At 37.5% G+C, this 18,771-nt stretch overlaps 1 protein-coding gene across 1 annotated transcript in view; it reads right to left on the bottom strand.

The window, feature by feature from the left end:
- LOC126091845 (xylulose kinase-like) overlaps positions 1-18,771 on the bottom strand; it is a 149,825-nt gene that overhangs the window by 55,927 nt on the left and 75,127 nt on the right. The gene's annotated exons all lie outside the window — the stretch shown is intronic.

Below are 18,771 nucleotides of genomic sequence, written 5' to 3'. Positions count from 1 at the left end.
ATTCATACTCCCCAAATAAAATGTCATCAGTTAATAAACACATTAACAACAGAGCACTGAATTTTTATTCTTCTAACTTTACAGAAGGTTTGTTTTGGTATGTTTTTAGCTGTTCTGTCCTTGAGTCATCTGGTATGATCAACTTACTATAAATGTGAGTCGCATGCAAATAGAATTGGCATCTGTGGGGAACTCTTGCTTGCCTTAAGATGCATTGAATAATAGAGAAAACTGGCTTTCAGCTTCATTTAAAATTGTATGAAATATAAACTGAACCAAGCAACATGTCATTATGACATACTGTAATAAAACTGATTATGGTGAGATAAATATGCTAACTGATCTTGAATCATATGAAGTGAACGATCGCACCAAAGACATAAAATCCAAAAATCTCTACTACATGACTAGGCGAAAATCTTTAAATGTCAATGCTTATAAAGAATTACGAAATTACAATAATGATTATGGACTTCTAAAAAGGCAGACAATTAATTGTATTTTATTTATGAAATGTATGTTCCAATGATTGTTTTGCATACACACAGATCGATATATGATAGTAATTTCTTTGTTACATGTTGTTAGAGGTAAATCTTTGTTCTTTTGTGCAGATAGTCATACGAGTTTAAAGTGAGAGGATGGAGAATGAGTTATGTGTGTTTTATTGATTTGCATTGGCAAGTGAGATGACTTATAATATACATAGATGATTATAGAAAGATAAACCACACAAAGCAAATGCACAGCAAGCCATCAACACACAACAAAGAAGAGCAACAAAAATGAGTATTTTCCATTATTAACAGAACTAGTTATTTAAATTCGACTGTCCCTGCCTCTCACTGCAGAGTCACCATCTGTGGCAAGTGCTGTGAAAATGTGACTAGCCACCCAAGTTACTAACTTACTCCAAACATTAATGAATCAAATTTGGGCAACAAGAGGGTGTGGATGGTCAGAATATGGTGATGTCATTCAGGATTTTCTGAAAGTGATATGTGAATATGGAGTTAGACTATTTTTCTTGTTGCAGATTAAAAGATATAGTGAAATTTTTATGTGAACAATCAGCCAGATATGAACCACAACTGCAAAACAGCAATAATAGCAGCAGAAAGGAGTTTGTAAGCAAAAAGAAGAAAAGGATGAAAAATAAAAAAGGTGAGGTGAACAATTAACAATGTCAACATCCAACAACAAAGCTTAGTATTGGAAATAAATAAATATATATATACCTAAAAACAAAGATGATGTGACTTACCAAATGAAAGTGCTGGCAGGTCGACAGACACACAAACGAACACAAACATACACACAAAATTCAAGCTTTCACAACAAACTGTTGCCTCATCAGGAAAGAGGGAAGGAGAGGGAAAGACGAAAGGATGTGGGTTTTAAGGGAGAGGGTAAGGAGTCATTCCAGTCCCGGGAGCGGAAAGACTTACCTTAGGGGGAAAAAAGGACGGGTATACACTCGCACACACACACATATCCATCCACACATATACACATATTGGTCTTTAAATATGTCTGCTTGTGTCTGTATATGTGTGGATGGATATGTGTGTGTGTGCGAGTGTATACCCGTCCTTTTTTCCCCCTAAGGTAAGTCTTTCCGCTCCCGGGACTGGAATGACTCCTTACCCTCTCCCTTAAAACCCACATCCTTTCATCTTTCCCTCTCCTTCCCTCTTTCCTGATGAGGCAACAGTTTGTTGCGAAAGCTTGAATTTTGTGTGTATGTTTGTGTTCGTTTGTGTGTCTGTCGACCTGCCAGCACTTTCATTTGGTAAGTCACATCATCTTTGTTTTTAGGTATATTTTTCCTTCGTGGAATGTTTCCTTCTATTATAACCATATCATTAATTTGAACCCAACAATTACGTTTGTTATTGTCGCCTTTGCATTTCGAAATCTTTCCTGTCGTCTTATTTCTCTTTCTGTTTTTACCAGTAGTTTCACTTTGTATTCACCTTCCCCTTTTACCGTAATCTACTATACAATTTTATCCCGCCTATATATGCTCAACAGTACGTAACCCACTTCCCAACCATAACCAAAAAATTTTATTTTCCGCCTTCAACACTACCGCTGCTATAAAATCCACCGTTTCTAGTTCAATAACAGCTGCTTTCACGTATTTAACAACCATTTCGGCTAGTTCTAATAACTTTAACTTTATTTCCACTTCCGTTTTTCGCACTTCACTGATCATTTTAGCCGCTCCCCACAGGTTTTAACGTCATTATTTCTACAATTGTTAGCCCCATTTTCGTAATCTTTCACCACAACACCACTCCTTTAATACGTTTTTTCGAAATTCTCTCGAAATTTTCCCGAATTTCTCCGTCCTTTAACGTGATTTAGCGGCAACACAACCACCTAACCTTTTTGCACATCGCTGTCTACCAACCCAAGTTCACCACAGGATCAACTTAACCAACACTTTTTCGTCTTTTTTCATACCAGATCTCCAATTGGGTCTTTAAATATGTCTGCTTGTGTCTGTATATGTGTGGATGGATATGTGTGTGGTGTGCGAGTGTATACCCATCCTTTTTTCCCCCTAAGGTAAGTCTTTCCACTCCCGGGACTGGAATGACTCCTTACCCTCTCCCTTAAAACCCACATCCTTTCGTCTTTCCCTCTCCTTCCCTCTTTCCTGATGAGGCAACAGTTTGTTGTGAAAGCTTGAATTTTGTGTGTATGTTTGTGTTCGTTTGTGTGTCTGTCGACCTGCCAGCACTTTCATTTGGTAAGTCACATCATCTTTGTTTTTAGGTATATTTTTCCTTCGTGGAATGTTTCCTTCTATTATAACCAATATATATATATATATATATATATATATATATATATATATATATATATATATATATAATAGAAGGAAACATTCCACGAAGGAAAAATATATCTAAAAACAAAGTAGATGTGACTTACCAAATGAAAGTGCTGGCAGGTCGACAGACACACATATGTGTGTCTGTCGACCTGCCAGCACTTTCATTTGGTAAGTCACAACTACTTTGTTTTTAGATATATATATATATATATATATATATATATATATATATATATATATATATATATATTGCTTTTTTGGTGAAGTGTTTTGATGTATAATAACTAACAATGACAGGCAGTGAATCTGGAACAGTAGGGAGTAATACTGAGATGGGAGACTTAACTAGTGTAGTGAAACAAGAACAGGAAAATGTTAGTGATGAACTTGTAAAACAGAAAAAGCTAATGGATTACTTAAAATAAGATGACAATAATGGCATAAGTACCATGCTGTAATTGTTAATAAATATGAGCAATGATAAGAAGAATCAGTTCACAGAAACTGGTCATTCAATAGGAGCATTATTTGATTGTGTCAGTAAAAATACAGCTCAAATAAATGATATCAGCCAACAAATTGATAGATTAGATGTTCAAGTAGAATCTGTTGACTCTAAAATGAAAGAAGTTGAATGTAACTTTAATATTGAAATTAAAAATGTCAGAGATGAGATCACTGAAGGTAGGTAGAAAAACAAAATTGCTTTCGAAAATGTGAATGAGGAAATAAGTACTGTGGACAAAAATGTAAATAATTGAATTTAGAAATTGGAAAGCAATGCTGATACCAAAGTGGCACTTGTTGAAAGCAGTTTTGTTGAACAGATGAAAACAGGAGACAGCAAATTCATAGAAAATGTGAAAGGTACCATGTTTTGTAAGATTCCAGTGAAAAATTTTTCCAGTGAAGGTAGTTTACATACTGTAGATTTTCTGCAGCATTGCAGAGATAATTTTGTGTCTAGTATGACTGATATTATGAAAATCGAGTTTGTTAAGAAGTTTCTGGAAGGTAAGATTAAGCTGGACAAATCAGTATACCAGTGATGACACAACCTATGAAGATTTTGAAAAACGATTTTTAGATAAATTATGGTCAGAGACTGAACAAGCTAGAATAAATAGTGAATTTCTCAATGGACCAAGTTACAGGGAAGGGTGTATTAGCATGAAACAGTTTTGCAAAAATTAGCTTAAAAATTAGCACATTTGAGCAAACCTTTCGATGAACTGACCCAGATTGACGCTTTAAAAAGGAGGTTACTAGCTGAGGTACTGTGGTACCTAGTCTGTGGGCCAGATGACACAGTAGTCCATTTTTTGAAATATGTAGATAAATTAGATAGTTTTTTTTTTTTTTGGGGGGGGGGGGGGAACAGGGAAATACAACTACAATTGACACATAAATTTTGAAAGAGGTGTTAAAGTAAGTAAATCAGAACCATGATTCCTCTCCTCTCCTATGGTGGTGCTTTGTTCTTTGTTGTGAACTTCTTTGCTCCTAAGAGTTTCTTTTTTCCCATGTTTCTACTCTTTGAAGTGTTTGTTGTTGCTGTGAGTCATCTTTTGGATATTAAATGAAGAAGGCCACTATTCCTAAAAGGGTTGTGCTCTTGTTATAAAATTATATCCTAAGTCCATCCACAACAGGTTATGAGCCCAGGTTTGAATGCTTCAGGCTCTTGGAATTAAAGTATCCATTCATGAGACTATTTTTCCATTTACTAGGATATTTGTGAGACTGCAAAATTTTTGGAATGGTAGACACAGTGCTTCAGTTGAGTGATGATATTAGTCAGACAAACATTTGCAAACTGTCAAGTAAAGATCAGTGGGACATAGAAATGGCAGATCCAATTTTGTTTAAAGGACCAACCTCTTCATTCTACTGTAGATGGTACACATCAGTGTCCATCATTAGTGGAAGGAGAAGAACCATCCGAAACATATTGGTGCTGGCAACGGGCAGCTCATATCATTGGAACAGCACTTGATGAGGAACCTGCTTTTCATGTAAGAAACAAGACTGATGCAAAAGAAATTTGGGCTACCCTTATATGCCAGCCGGTGTGGCCATGCGGTTCTAGGCATTTCAGTCTGGAACCACGTGAACGCTACGGTCGCAGGTTCGAATCCTGCCTCGGGCATGGATGTGTGTGATGTCCTTTGGTTAGTTAGGTTTAAGTAGTTCTAAGTTCTAGGGGACTGATGACCACAGATGTTAAGTCCCATAGTGCTCAGAACCATTTGATACCCTTATGTCAGTATACGAACAATCTTCATTGCAGTCACTAGATACATTGTTCAATTGTTTCTTTGAAATGTCAAAAGATGACATCATGTCTATAATAAAACACATGTCGCTCCTTGCAAACATTTTCCCTGACTTGTGCAGTGAACTGGACAAAATTAATCCAAATGTAACTTCTCCCCTTTTGCTGCTCCAACATCATATTTTCAAAATATTAGGACCCGAATATCAGTTTTACAGGTTGACCTGGTATTGTATTCCTGAACCTGAGCAGACAACACAACTTCTAATTGAGAATTTGCGTTTGATTGAGAATTCACTAGTGACATAGGTGCTTCCTACACAAAATCAAAATTGAATGAGCAACATCAAGAACAGAAGAGATTTGCAACAGAGGGGAGTAAGTCAAAGAAGAAAAAAGTCGTACATGTCTGTATTGCAAGAAAGCTGGACATATTTTAGCAAACAGCTGAAAGCGCACAGCCACAGAAGAAGCAAAAGCGACAGCTAATAACAATAATAATTCGAGTTCCAGTTTAAAAGTGAGCAACAAACCAAATACATTTCTAGCTGCAAGCTTGTTGTCACATGTTAATTTTGATAGTTCAGATTCTTGGATTTTGGACTCTGGCGCAACACATCATATTTCACGAAATAAACAGCATTTCACTACATTCGAAAAGTTTCCGATTCCACAATGTATGCAGACAGCTGCCAAAAAAGTTATTTTTGCACATAGGACTGGCAATATCCACATTGAAATATTCATAAACAAAAGATAGACACCTGATTTGCTTGAAAATGTCTGGTATGTATGTGATGTCAAACACCATCTTTTCTCTGTCCATCAAGCTACACATTGTGGATATAATGTGACTTACAATAACAAAGGTGTTATCATTCAGTGACATAGTGAAGTAGTCGCAACAGGAAGACTAGTTGGTTCAGTATACATTACGAACATGTGAGTTTGTCCTCCAGATTCATAAGTAATGATTAACATAACAACTACAGAAGAAGAACTACAGTGTTGGCATGAGAGACTCGGTCATCAAAATAAACATCCTGTACGAGATGTGCTCTCTTGTTTCAGTATTTCAGTTAAGTGCCCTGATACCACATCATCTTGTGATGGATGTGTTCTTGGCAAATCCATTGCAGAGATCGTCCACAAACTGTTGGTGAGTTGATCAATGGACCTGTGTCTATTGACTCTATGAATGGTTTTCATTGCTATGCGAAATAAATCTGAAGTGGCTAACAATTTGAAAACATTTTTGAAGGAGTGTGATGCTATTGGTTATAAGGTAAAGTATTTCGGTCTGACGGTGGAGGAGAGTTGAATTGTAAAGTGGTAGCTGCTGTTCTATGAGACCATGGTATTGAGTTTCATCTTATATGTCCAGACGCTCTTAAGCAAAATGGTATTTCTGAACACGCAAATGCCCATATAGTTGAATCAGCTCGCTCAATGTTAATGTCTAGCAAGTTACCTAAATTGTTTTGGGCTCATGCATATGACACAGCCATTTTTCTACTCAGTCGTACTGGGAAGTCAAGTGTTGAAGGTAAAACATCTTCGAATTGTGGACAGGCAAGGTGTCTAACAGTTTTAACTATCTATGAATTTTTGGATCAAAGTACTATGTTTATTTGCCAAAGAAATTTCGATCTAAGTTTGACGAAAAGGCTATACCTGGTAATCTCACTGGCTATGTGAATGAGAAAGATGGTTACAAAGTCTGGATTCCATCAAAACATCATGTGGTGACATCATGCAATGTTGATTTTCAATCGGAAAAGCTATGTACAACTGGAAATTCGATTGAATTGGAATTTAATTCTGTACCTGAAGAAACAGGAGAGGATAGTGAATCTACTGTTGATCAGACTGAAATTAGTGACCAAGAATATTGGAATGAGTTACCAAATCAATGTCCAGTTCATGAAACATGCACCCAGTAAAATTAAGTGACTACAAATCGGGATACCAGTCTCACCACTCTCAAGAAGAAAATGCATTAGTTTGCTTGACAAAAGCAATCCATGAAGAGCTTGCACCAAAGAACTTCAATGAAACTATGGAAACTAGTAATTCCAATGAATGGTTTAATGCAATGAAAGAAGAAATGAAGGCATTTGAAGAAAATTATACCCGAGACTTGGTAGAACTGCCTAAACGAAAACGTGTTGTCGATAATCGATGGGTGCTTCATATTAAATATACGCCTGATGGAACGATTGATTGATACCATGCTCGCTTGGTTGTGCACAATATGTTTCAAAGTGCCGGACTTAATTATGATGAAATGTTTAGTCCAGTTGCTTGTTATGACGCCATTCATGCTGTAATAGCGATTGCAGCTGAAGAAAATCTGAAACTTGTTCAGTTCAACGTTAAAACTGCATTTTTATTTGATGACTTGGATGCAGAAATATACATGGCTCAACCAGAAGGTTTCGATGATGGGTCAGGTTGTGTTTGTTGACTCAAGAAATCATTGTATGGACTTAAGCAATCACCTCATTGCTGGAATAATAAGTTTCATTCATTCATGAGAATTAAAAAAGGTGTACAACTTTGCTCCTGCCATTTTTTCCCCAAAATTTGAGGCTTTAATGAAACAAATTGGTTACACGTGTATCATTCAAAGTATTTTCAATCGCTGGCCACTACTTTCTCCCATCTTTCAAGCAGTGTATGAATCCCACGTCGAAAAAATTGTTTCTCTTTTGAAGCGATCCACGAATCGTTCCAATTTGTGATTTCTTCATGAAATCGGAAGTGTTGGTCAGCCAGACCATGTGCCATTGATCCAAACAGGTGATAGTCAGAGGGAGCAACATCTGGAGAATATGACGGGTGGGGTAGGACTTCCCATTTTAACATTTCCAAGTACATTTTGACCTCTTTTGCAATGTGGGGTCGAGCGTTGTCATACTTCAAAATCACTTTATCATGCCACTCGCTGTATTGCGGTTGTTTGTCTTTTAATGCTCTCCTCAAATGTATTAATTGTGTTCAATAACAAGCACCTGTGATTGTTTCACTTGGTTTTTAACACCTCATAGTACACAACGCCGAGCTGGTCCCACCAAATGCAGAGCATGATCTTGGAGCCATGAATATTCAGTTTGGCCGTCGACGTGGAATCATGGCTGGGATATCCCCATGATTTTTGCATTTAGGGTTATTGTAATGAATGCATTTTTCATCCCTGGTCACAACACGATGCAGAAATCCCTTCCATTTTAGCCTCTGAAGCAACTGTTTAAAAAACACATAAACGTCGTTCAACATCTCTTGGTTTCATCTCAAACGGGACTCAAGTTCCTTCTTTCTGAATCAAGCCCATAGCCTTGAGACGTTTTGAAATGGCTTGCTGTGTCACTCCCACTACTCGTGCCAATTCTCCTTGAGTTTGACGTGAGTCTTCACTCAGCAATGTCTCCAATTTTCCATCTTCAAAAACATTCTCTCTTCCACCACTATGTCAGTCTACTTCATTAAAATCATTGTTCTTGAAGTATTGAAACCACTCACGACATGTTCTTTCACTACTAGCATCCTTACCATACATACTTGAGAGCATTTGATGAGACTCAGCTGCTGTTTCCTTCATATTGAAACAAAACAGTAACACTTCCCGCAAATGACGAGAATTAGGCTCATAAACTGACATTTTCAATCAAGAATAACTTTATGATGCAGACACAAATCGACTAATGTTTGAATGAGGTTATGTTGACTGAGGTCCAAGTTAATTACCTGATGTCTGCGATCTGTTTTTTTCAACCGTTACTTACCGTTGTCGCCACCTTTTGGCAAACGGCAAAAGCAAAGTTGTACACCTTGTAGTTCAACAGCAGATCTTTGCATTTACATTCAACAAAGCAAAGCAGAAGAATTGCTGATTGCTATTTATTTGATGATGGACTTATCATAGGAACAACTGAAAGTGTGGTGAATTCATTTTTAGATATGTTAAAGACTGATTTGAAAATAACAGTGGGTTCCTTAGACTCATTTTTAGGTATGCAAATATAGTAATGAGAGTCTGGCTTCTTTATTTCACAGCAAGCATACACAGAGAAGTTCTACATTGTTTTAACGTGGCTGATTCAAAATGATTAAAAAATCTGCGTGATAATGAACAATTAGACAATGAATATAGCAATACTCTTGACAACAACATTCCTTATTGTTCAGCTGTGGGATCACCAATTTACCTGGCAGGCTCTACTCGTCCAGATCTTGCTTATGTTGTTTCAAAAGTTGCTTGATCTATGGCTAAACCCACTTCTCCTGATTGGAGTGTTGTAAAACATGTTTTCAGATATCTTCATTGTACTTCAGACTTAGGTCTCTTCTATACTTCATCTGGAAGTAAACTTTGTGCCTATGCTGATGCTGACTAAAACAAGATGATCAACAAATGATTTTGTTTCAAAGATTGGTGATATGGCTGTATTATGGACATCTCAACTGCAGAAATCAGTTCCACTATTCACCACTGAAGTGGAGTTTGTTGCTGCAAGTGAAGGATCCAAGGAGTTAGTATGGCTCAACAGACTGCTGTTGAAGATCAGTGGAAAAAGAAACACGCCCGTATTGTTCATTAACAATGCAAGTGCCATTAAATTAGTGAAAAATGCAGAGTTCCATGAATGTTCTAAGCACATCAAAGTACAGTATTATTTTGTGCATGAACTCTATCACAATGGGGACATCAATGTAGAATATGTGTGTTCTGAAAATCAACATGGTGACATGTTTACAAAGCATTTAAAATCAAACAAATTCAAAACAATGTGTACTAAGATGGGACTTCAAAACTAATGTGTTTTGACCTCTTATTTTTTATTTAAAAGTTGTTCAGTGAACACAGTTTTATTTGGGGGGGGGGGGGGGGGAAGTGTTACAGTAAATAAATCGGAACAGTTTCGTCTCCTCTCCTATGGTGGTGCTTGGTTCTGTGTTGTGAATTTCTTTGCTCCTAAGAGTGCTTTTTTTTCATGTTTTTACTCTTTGAAGTGTTTGTTGATGCTCTGAGTCATTTTTTAGATATTAAAGGAAGAAGATCACCATTCCTAAAACTGTTGTGTTCTTGTTATAAAATTAAATCCTCAGTTCATCCTCAACAAGAAATAGTAATCAAAATTAGCACAGTAGTAATCACAACAGGAAGGAATATAGTAATCACAATGATAACAATTATCATAAGAAGGCACACACTAGGGTAAATGATAACAATTTTCATTCTGGAAAGAAACATAGTTGCAGCAAAAAGAGAAAGAAAAGAAAAAAAGTTTTTGAAAATTTGTGAGGAAATAACTTAGTAAAATAAAATTATGTTCTTGATCTCATTTGAATGAAATGATGATGCAAAGGGAGTCAAGAAGAACTGTTGAATACTGATTTGTTATATTCCAAAACTTGGCATAACCAGTGTTTTCGTGTTGTATCAAAATTTCTCTCATACGCCCATCAAAAAAAGTTTTGCATCACCCTGGCTCCTGAACTCCTGAAGACAGATGTTGACTGTGGATATTGTATCACAAACACAGTCTCTTTCACTGTTCAAATATGTCACTAAACCCGCCCAAAGATGTAAAAAACCATGCATAAGCAGCGCCTATTAGGTGCAGGGGTCCAACAGCTAATCAGTTCCCATCATCCCACCAGGAAGAAAGTACATGGCTTGTGTTTTCTGTAGTTCAACCATACCTAGACCATCAATGCTGCAATTTGATTGCATCTGCATTGTTACTTTTTGCCAGGAGGGGCTCTCAACAAAGGAAGTGTCCAGGCATCTCCGAGTGAACCTAAGGGATGTTGTTTGGACATGGAGGAAATACCGAGAGAGACAGGACCTGTCGATGACATGCCTTACTCAGGCCACTCAAGAGCTATTACTGCAGTGGATGACCGCTACCTACAGATTATGGCTCAGAAGAACCCTGACAGCAATGCCACCAGGTTGAATAATGCTTTTTGTGCATCTACAGGAAGTCGTGTTTTGACTCAAACTGTGTGCAACCGGCTGCATGATCCAAAAATTGACTACTACATAGCTATGTGAAAACCTTTAAATGTCAATGTTTATAAATACTTAATGTAAGTACAATGACTATTATGGACTTCTCAAAAAAGATTGACAAATAATTGTATTTTATTTATGAAATGTTTGTTCCAAAAATTGTTTTGCATATAAATAGATCAATACATGGCAGTCATTCCTTCACTACAAGTTGTTAGAGGTAAATCTCTGTTATTTTGTGCAGTTGCTTGTACAAGTCTGAAGTTCGAGGATGGAGAACAAGTTATGTGTATTTTATTGATTCGTATTGGAAAGTGAAATGACTAAAAACATATGTGTAATTCTTCAGAAATTCCACCACATTTCACGTTATTATAGGATCAGTAACCTGATCATCCTCTAGACGATTACAGAGAGGTAAACCACAAAATGCAAATGAACCATCAACACACAAGAAGAGCAACAAAAGAGATCAGTATTTTTCTTTATTAACGGAACTTGTTATTTAAATTCGACTGTCCCTGTCACTCGCTGCAGTGTATCATTATCTCAGTGTGGCAAATGCTGTGAAAATGTGACCAGCTGCCCAAATTACTAACTTACTCCAAACATTAATAAATGAACTTTGGGGAACAAGAGGGTGGGGAAGGTCAGAATATGGCTTGGTTGATGCCATAGCAGTGACAACACATTTCAAAAGAAACTGCCTCTGGCTAATGGGAGATGGAGGGGGGGCAGGAGGGGGGGGGGGGTGGCGGGTGTAGGGGGGAGTGAGTGGCAGTCAGCACTTAAAAGAGGTCAATACACAATGTGTGCCTTTTGTATTGGACTGGCATGTTCATCTGAAATAATTTTATGGTGGTAACTGTGATGTCATGTGTCTCGAAATTTTTCACCAAAGATAGAGATAGGTAAGTAGATGAGAGAGAAAGAGAGAGAGAGAGAGAGAGAGAGAGAGATATTGGTGCAAATGAAAAAAATAAACAAACATCACACAAAGTGTCTTTAATTATTCATTGGTAACATAACAGTAAAATAACATCAGACATCAAAAGAAGCCTTAGAATTGCAACTATAGACAAAAAGCCAACATCAAAAAATGGTATGTATCTCCATGGAACTTATGGAAATCTACAAATGTATATGCATGGGGACTCATTTCTTCCAAAAAATAAACATTTCATAGAGCTAAGTCTGCAGAAATATGTAACAATTGTTGACAAAAAACAATAACAGATGTACCACAAGTTTATAAATCAGGAAGCTGTTTCTCAGGATAAACTGGAAAGTGAAGTCTACAAAAGAAAGCACATCCTGACATGACAGCTGTTCACTCTTTCAGAAGGAACTGTGAATTGGAAAATCTAATTCAACCAGTGTGTTGTGTTTAACATCTAAAACACTACGTAACTAGAGGAAAAATGACTTTTAAGTGACTGTGTTTATTTCAAAAAACTTTATCACAAAACACTGCACTTTAAAAAAGTATGGTTTGTCTCTATTATGAGACAGATATACATGGTCATATCACATTAATGTGACCCTCACCTAGTCTGACATCAACATGCAATAACCACTCACAGACGTCTGCTGGCAGCACTAGGAGTTGAAGGTATATAAAGCATGTGATGTGGACATGTAAAACAGTGCAATTGTTATCGTGATGTGGAGATGGAGCGATTTACCTGACATCCAAAAGTGAATGATCCTGGGCTTTCAGGCCAAGGGTGAAAACATTTCTGAAATGCCTAATTTTGTAAACTGTTCACATGCGGCCATGGTTAAAGTATACTGTGCAAGGAAAAATGGCACTATTCAAAACCTGCATCGAGCAACTGTGGTGCACCACAGGCCATAGATTATACATGTGATGAATATGGGCAAATAGACGTGCAAATGTTGAACAAGTGACTGACTGGATGAACCAGGTGGCTACCAATAGTGTCTCCACAATGACTGTTCAGTGAAAGTTACTGCATATGGGCCTCCACAACAGGCACATGGTTCATGCATCCATGTTGACTGCTGTTGATTGGCAATGAACACTGTAATTTGCCTGCCAGTAGCGCAACCAGACGTGCACTGAGTTGTAGCTGGTAGCCTTTTCAGATGAATTACGTTTTATGCTTCATCAGAAAGATGGCAATTAACAACTGTTGGATGGGTCCAGTCTGGTGGAAGGAGCATTATGGTCTGGGGAATGTTTATATGACATTCCCTGGGTGATATTTTCATTCTGCAAGACACAATGGATCAACACATGTACACATCTATCCTTGGTAGCATAGTACATATTGACTGTTAACATAACTGCTTTCATAGATAAGCAATTACACTGACACAGAAGGAATTGGTGGGGGAAGGGATGAGGGGGAAGTAAATGGAGAACATAACCTGTTATTAATTATTTCTCTGTCACAAAGTGTAAGTGTTCCTTCTGGTTTTTTCAGCCAGAAGCCTATTTTTACTCTTCTGTCTATTTATTTTGCTGTCTGTCCTGCCATTGTCTTCTACTACCCCAAGTACAAAATCTCATTAACTTATTCTAGGATGCCACTGTTTATTTGTACTATTCTTTTTTTAATATATTGATTGTACATTATTATAGTTAGCTATATTTATATATGATTACAACAAGTTATCATATATTCCTAACAGTTATATTGTATGTTATTGGGTAGATATCTATCGCCTTAGTTGGTATTCCTTATTTTTGGGAAACACTCTAAAGGTGTTGCGAATTTTGTAGTGGAAGGACTCAATCCAGCATTAGCCTCCAACTCATCATACTTCCTGCACAATATCCCAAATCTACACCCATCCCTCTTCCACTTGCAACTATGCTTGACACTATCATTGCAACTTCATTTTACACAAATAGCCCACATATACAAGGCTTTTCTGTCCTAGAACACTACATTTTCCAACAGCCATTTGACAGTCTCTCAAAACATTGTTTCCTATTACCTTGCTCAACTTCATCCTTATCTATAAATAATTCATCTTCGATGGCCAGATCTCCAAACAAATAAAGTGGCCACTATGGGACCCAGGATGGCCGTGTCCTATGAGAATCTTTTGATCAGTTGCTTTGAAGAGACATTCCTCCCAGAATCATGATAAAGAACTACTTCTATGCTTGCAGCAGCTTAACTTCTATTCCCAGCACTAATTAACCTGATTCTTTTCCATGTTTAAAGCAACCTCCAACTCACTGAAGCTCACATCCAAAGTTCATTCCATATAAAACCAACCAATTAGTAACAGTACCTCCACTACTATATCTGCCAACCTTCCACATCAAAAATTCCCTTTCCTGTAGCCTAGGAATCCTTGACAAATGTATCTGCTCTAACAACGGATTTGTCAACATGTGTACCAACAACCTCAACCAGGCTTTCCTCTTGCACAACTAACCCACAAACTTTTTCTGTACAAATCTTCTGGACAGTCTCTTTCTCTTGCTTTTCAATAAAAACATATTCTATTTAAAAATAAAAACAAAACAAAAAAAAAAAAACACATACGTCACCAAGGGCATGGCTTTTTCTAGTCAAGCCCTGAAATGAGATACTCTCTCCCTAACATTCTTCCCACACTGTCCACTATCTTTCTCCATTCCCCTCCTAACCTCTGTACTGGCCTTGTAAAACCATATGGCATTCTCAGGCCGCCATCTGTATCCCTGCAGTCATACTTCTGTAAAACCGGCCCCATGCATTCACCCACTATCACTTAATCCAGCCCCACCATTAGTAGATCTTTCATCAAAGGTAAAGCTACAAGTGAAACTACACACATTGTTTACCAACTAACATGTGATCATTGCATGGTTTTTATTTAGGAGTAACCACAACTATGTCCATATGAATGGACACAGAAGAACTGACTGCCTTGGGTACAGCCAGAAAACAGTTGCTAGCACATTCTACAGCAGGCTGTGCCAACTCTACCCACCCACCCAGCCCCCCACCCCCACCCCCACTTTGTCCCTCCCCTCAGATCCCCGAAGGCTCTTGTACACATTCGCAGATAGGTGCAAGTGGTGTATGAACCCCACCAGATGGCCTGATTGCATGTGTTCTGCGCATGTACAATCTGATTTGCCACCCCTGCATGCCTGACCCTGGCCTGTAGATTACAATCACATATGCTATGGGCTGGCTGACAGATTGGTATTTGTCCATTTCTGCCCATCCTGTGCCTGTACCCACAACTTGGGCAATGCACAATCTGGAACAGCCTGCTCTATAGCATTACTCAAGAGATGTGAGTGTCTGCTGCACCATATTGGCTTTTCATATTCCCCCATCCCGCACAAATTTCCCTGAAATATGGAGATGGGAATTTGGTCTACATCAAGTTCCCACATCCCATCACCCTCCTCCTGAGTTTAACCTCTGTTAACCTCTCCCCATCCCTGCCCTCCCCCTTCCCCCACCCCTACCATCACCCCCATCCCACCCCACCCCACCCCCAACCCCATTCCCACCCCCATCCCATGAGTCATTTATATATTTCCCCATTAATATACACATTCTTTTTTTAATTTGCTGGTTTTTTTTACTCTTCTTTCTTTTTTCCTACTTCTTTTTTTTTTATTTGTTTATTTTCATCTTCTGCCTTCCTTCTAGTTCTTAACTGCACTAGTCATTGCACTCCTCACTTATCTTCCTCTCAATCCATCTTTACTTCTGAGTCTGTCATCCTATTGTCTCTGGACTAAAGCTGGCACAATAATTACCAATGTATAATCTTTGATCTCCTACCATCTCTGACTCCTCTTGTACCGCATCTTGTCTACCAAAGTAAATACATTTTGTTTTTAGCGAATGACTGAAGAGAGCATCTATTACCCCTACCACTGTGTTATCAGCTATTTCTAAGATCTTGCAAAAAAGATATGAAAAAAATTTTTGACACTCTCTGGCCAAAAACAAATGCTTTTAAATTTGTAATTCTGTCAACATATGCTTGATAGTTTTAGATACAACATTATAACTAGTGACAAAACAACAAATGGAAATTGTTTTCTTTTTTTGTTGGCAGGCACATATATTTGCTTATTAAGTGTTACTAAGCAACATCCCCAAAGAGCCATGAGGTGTAGCATTCCATGTGGTGAACTTGAATGGTGCACTTGTGCATGAAGCTTACATCTCTGTTGTGCACACCACCATGAAGTGCATGGCAGAAGGTACTTCCCACTGCACCATGTATTAGGGTTTCTTGCCATTCCACTTGCATATGGGGCACAGGTAGAATGACTGTTAACTGCCTCTGCATGTGCTGTAGTTAACCTAATCTTGTCTTTGCACTCCTTATGGGGGTGTTACATATGGAGTTACAGTTTAAGTCCTAGTTTTTAAGCTTGATACTGGTTTTGAAACTTTGTAATCAGACTTTTACAGGACCATTGGCATCTATCTTCAAGTATCTCCCCGTTCAGGTTTTTCAAATTTTTGGTGATGCTCTCCCAAGTGGAACATACCAAGCTGGAACTTTTCCCACTATTGTTATTCTACCCCTCTTGAGCAATTAACTTTTTCTCTCTATATTTTAGTTGTGCCTAACTAACGATACTCTATATATATTATATACACTCAAAATTGTAAAAATGCTATAATACAATATTTCTCATTAATTTATTATTCAGGGGGTAGTTTTCATTCCTTGGGTTATGATGGTACAGTTAGTTTTGCTGAAATAGGTGCTAACGAAGAGTACCACCAACTAATAATTTAAATTATTACTGCGTCATGTAGTGATAAAAACAGCATGATCTTATCAACAGATTTGAGAGTACTGATATCACTCATTAGTTATCATTACAGCACATCCTCCAGTCCCATAATCCTTGTAGCCTCAATCTCTGGTAACTCATTGTCCCTGCACCGTCCACACAACAGTTTCCACTTCCTCTGCCCTGTCAGCCCCTCCCATATCATGTCCTCATGTTGCCTTCAGAACATGCTGCTTACCACCAGCCACTACAATCATGCCAGTCCATATATCTGTCATCTCTTCCAGCTGCATTTCTAGCCTACAAACTGGTTCTGAACAGATAGCCACTAGCTGAAAAGTAACATTGGCACTGTTAGTCAAGCCAGTACCATTTAGGAGAAGAGGTTCGTGTGTGTGTGTGTGTGTGTGTGTGTGTGTGTGTGTGTGTGTGTGTTGTTTTACTCTAGCTCATCAAAGGATAACTCTGAAAGATAGCAATTTTTCTTTCTTTCATGTGTGCCTATCAACAACTCAATGCTTCTGCTTTTCAGGCAGTTGTAGCCTTTAATTCTAAGGCATAAACAAATATCACCAACTGTTTCAAATTGTTTACTGTGATATTCTGTCATGTGAGAGTGACTGAACAAATCAAGATGTGCATGGCTTATAAGATATCAGTGTCAGCTGAATTTAAGTAAATGCATGACCAAGTTTACAAAGAGACAAAACAATTAAATATTATTTGAATGTAATCCCAGTATTAAACCACTGCACTCTATGGTATTAGTAATTTACAATAAAATAACTATTCAAAACATTTTAAGGTGGAATTACCAAGTTTACAGCTTTGTTTTTGATGTGTCTCCTGTGTCCAAATCATATGATTGGGAAGTGAGTATAACTAAATGAATAAATCACAAATTCACAAAATTTTCCTATGTTAGAAAATAATTTTGCAAATAATACCCCTTATTTTACTTTTTTGCTGCTCAACATAAGTTGTTTACCTTTTTATTGTCTCTTTGCACAGATAACAACATTTAATTTCATGATTAAGTATTATCTAAATTAGAATGACTAAATGGACTCATTAAGGTTAAATAAAAGTTCTTAGATCTGCAATCAGGCTGTTCGCTCACTCCAAACAATCGCAGAGATATTGATCAATCCAACGGAAGATAATGCAAGAATTATTCTTAAAATCCTAAAATCCCCCCCCCTCCCCGCCCTTTCCCACCTTCACCCCTGAACCCATAAAACAAAGAGTGGTGCGCATGTCTTGCAAACATAATACTGATATGGTACATGTAAAAATCAGATCACATATGCAAACCTACAGGCAGTCTTTTCTGTCCATTACTCACTAATGTAACAAAGGCTGCATTTTTTGTATGATAACTTGAACAATACAAAAAAACACACATAGAAAATAAGAACTGCAATAGGAAGACCACAAATGTGCGTAAAGGAGATTCTTATTAGACAATTACCTAGAAACATTTTTCTCAGTTTTCATAATTATGATCACTCCTGTAGATAAATTAACATTTGTGTGCTATGCTTGGTACCTATTAAAGTATAAAGTGCATGCATAATTGATTTCTTCTATAGAACATGCATACTGAGTAAAACATTTGGTATTTTGAACTGACACATGTTAGAAATTCACCAGTGAGTTTCATATAATGGTGTTCTGATTATAGTTGTCATTGTGTTAATGGAAAAATCTGGTAGAATATAAATCATTTAGGAGCTCACCAAATAGTGCAGGTATGAAGTCTTCAACAGGCATGATTATATGTATTCAGCTAGTAAAATGTAGCCATACAAGTGTGAGTTTGTGTGCATATTATCCGTCTAGTTTGAAAATAATATTTGTCCAATAGCTAATAAAGTTTTCAGTCTTGT

This window comes from Schistocerca cancellata, chromosome 7 (assembly GCF_023864275.1).
Source record: "Schistocerca cancellata isolate TAMUIC-IGC-003103 chromosome 7, iqSchCanc2.1, whole genome shotgun sequence".
Classification (NCBI taxonomy): domain Eukaryota; kingdom Metazoa; phylum Arthropoda; class Insecta; order Orthoptera; family Acrididae; genus Schistocerca; species Schistocerca cancellata.
This window is presented reverse-complemented; position numbering and strand designations above follow the sequence as displayed.